Genomic DNA, 3334 nt, shown 5'->3' with positions numbered 1-3334 from the left:
GAAACGGAGGCAAAAGCTTTGCCTCATCCATTAAATAAGAGAGACTAGAGTTTGTTACAAGCCACCGAAATACACCACATGCGGATTACTCAGGCGCGATAAAAGACCCTAATTTCTTAGCTCCGGCGATGACCCAAAGGTTTGCCTCGGTAGAGATGGACGAAAGCAAGATTGGCGGTGGGACACTCTTATGCTTAAAAACTCTTAAGTTCCGCTCGTTCCAAATTGTACATGAGACTAGCATGGTGATGGAGGCCTTGGCTTGACGATCTGGCATTCCTTCGATGCAAATATATTAGCTAGCCACACACACCTTAAATGGCGCTTTGTACCCTAGCTGAGGACGATTAGTACAGTCTCAAGCACACAGATTCTTTCTAACCCACTGGGATAGAAGTACCAGTACCTTTAGCTTTAGCAAACTTGTCTAGTAGCTAGGAAGAAACATTAGTACACATGTGACAGAATTCATCTTTGTTAAATTAAAGGTTGTCCATCGAGAGGAAATCTACTTTGGTGGTCATCCAATTAATTGGCTGGGCAAAGATGCTTGCACAGTGTGGATATCCAATTGTACTTTAGACACAGTGCAAGAAATCGTCAAAGCCATGGCATGATCGGTCCATGCATTTGTTTTACTCCCAGCTAGTTAATCAAGGAGATGGTGGACCAGTTACATCCATATATCCTCATTCCTTTCTATGTACCTCTTGTACTACCGGAGAGTGCAATTGCAGCGCTCTTTGGAGCAATAAGATCATACACGTGATATGCAATGTTCTTCAATTTTCAGCTGTCTAGCCTGGTTAACTTCCTTTCTCTTCCATTTTGATTGTTGAATTGGTGTTGTGAGGCCAAGAGAAACTAATACTATACATAATTTTTGGTAGTATTATTTTTTGTGTTTGATGCATGGAATTGTGTGTGCATGAGGCGATGCATAGGCGTAGGAAAATATGTTTAGACATGGTTCAGCAGGTTAATCAGGTTGGAAGTCCTGGGACGCAACATTGGGCAGTGCTGAACTGCTGATAGCTACCAGAACCGGACTAGCTACTAGTCTAGAAGGTCAAAAGCATTAAAGGCCAAGGTGCAAGGTGTGCACCAACTTGCATGCCGGGATCGATGGAGCGTTTCTTTTTCTCCGGCACAAAATATAAATTCTACTGCGTAGACTCGTGTTCAAAGTCCACATCCAATAGACGTGTACGTCAACACCAATACAACATACAGTAACATAATATAATACTCACCGGAGAAAGGTGTATAGTATTAATTTGGTGAGAACTAGCTGTACTGCTTTGATCAATTCTTGGCTAAAGAATTTCACAATTTTAATTAGGATTAATTCGTACTCCTCTTTTTTTTAAGATACCATTTAAGCTTGATTAGAACCGACAAATAAAATGCAGGTGTTCTGATTCAAAAGTAACTAAAAGGCGATGGGAAATTAGCACCGCTGAAAAAAAATGACGGTATTACTTTTGTGATTCTAACATGCCCTTCCTGGCGCGAACGATCATTCACTCTAGGAGGCTTATTCGATCAGAGAATGTTCCTCAAGAGATCACTCCCAGGGAATGTTCTATAAAAGAGAGATTTGCCATGCTATGACAGATAGATTTGCCGTGATAATTGATATGTTATATCAGAACGAACTGTCATACGTTTTAGGGGTTTGCCATGTTGTAACAGAGAAATTGTCATGCATTTCAGGGTTTTGCCATGCTGCAAAGAGAGAAATTTTTTTTCTCGAATACGCACGAGTGTGCGTATCATATATTATAGAAGGAAAGGGTAAGAACCCTTCACGCATGCAAGTACAATGTTATTTACATGTAGCCCTCGGCCACCCCACCTGACTACTCAGAATAAGGACTACTCGCTACTCTCCCACGATGCAAGGGCCAGTATGAACGCCTCGACTTCCCGTCGCAGTAACCCTGCCTGCTTCCATGCCTTGGCCTCCCTCTCAATGCTCTTTAGCACCGTGAGTGTGGATGGCACCGCTCCGTCAAAGACCACTGCATTCTGGTGGATCCAGAGCTCCCATAGAACCAAGATAGAAATTGTCCTAGATATCCTTCGGTGCTGCCCAATTTCCTCCTGCCTGATGCACCACTCCGGGAGGGATTCTGTCGCCGTTGGGGCACGGTCTGGTTGTCCCAAGGCCAGGCACACCTTGCTCCAAACTGCCCTAGCGAAGACACATCCGATCATGATGTGGGTGATGGTCTCCTCCTGTTGGCCGCAGAATGGGCACGAGCTTTGGTGAGGGAGTCCCCTCCTAGCGAGGCGGTCAGAGGTCCAACACCTATTCTTCATGGCCAGCCAAACAAAGAACCTACGCTGCAATGGCGCCCTTGATTTCCACGTGAACTCCGCCGTTGGAGCAACCTCAAGTCCCGCGAACTTGGCCGCGTATGCCGAACGCGCCGAGAACATGCCATCCTTCTCCCATGCCCAAAGAATCTTGTCCGGCTCGTCCTCACACAGGGCCACGCCCTCCACTCGATGCCATAGGTCCAAAAACTGCTGGAGCATGTCAGCCGTAAGCTCAGGCCCGACGTCCACCGCCCAGGCATGATTTGTAAGTGCCTCTGCGACCGTTCGTGAAGATCTCGTTTGTCTGGCTACCTTCGAGTAGATCATGGGCGCAAAGTCCTGGACTCGGTAGCCGTCAATCCACTTGTCCTCCCAGAATCGTGTGTCATGTCCATGCCCCACCGTAGCTGTTGCCGCCGCGCGAAAAAGTGCTCTTGACTCCGCGGGGATTGTAATTTGGAATTCCGCCCAAGGCCTCGTGTGATCGGTACGCTGTAGCCACGACCATCTTGCCATCATGGCGGTGTTTAACCACCTCAAATTTGGTATGCCGAGACCTCCTGCCCACCTAGGACGGCACACCGAATTCCATGCCACGGCGCAATTGCCACCGCGCGCCTCCATCTTGCCACACCAGAGGAAGCCTCGGCAAATCTTTGCCAGGGCGGTGAGTGTCTTCGGGGGGATATTCATGGCGAGCATAGCATGAACGGGGATTGCGCATAGTACCGAGAGAATGAGGATGAGTCTTCAAAGAGAGAATTGGCAGGCTAAGAAAAGGGAAAGTTGCCCACATGTTCAGGAATTGCCGTGCTACACAGAGAAGTTGTCATAATGATTCCAGTAATTGACATAATACTCATAGCTAGGGGAGTGCCATGCGACACACGGCATCATTCGTTAGGGAGGGTGCATGTGAGAGAAGATTTGCATCGTTTGCTTGGGAGGAGGCATGAAAGCAAAGGGGGATTGCCACGTTGTGACCGATTTGAGATTTGCGCGCGGGATT

This window comes from Triticum dicoccoides, chromosome 3B (assembly GCF_002162155.2).
Source record: "Triticum dicoccoides isolate Atlit2015 ecotype Zavitan chromosome 3B, WEW_v2.0, whole genome shotgun sequence".
Taxonomy (NCBI): domain Eukaryota; kingdom Viridiplantae; phylum Streptophyta; class Magnoliopsida; order Poales; family Poaceae; genus Triticum; species Triticum dicoccoides.
The sequence above is the reverse complement of the archived record's forward strand: the minus strand, read 5'-3'. Positions refer to the sequence as shown.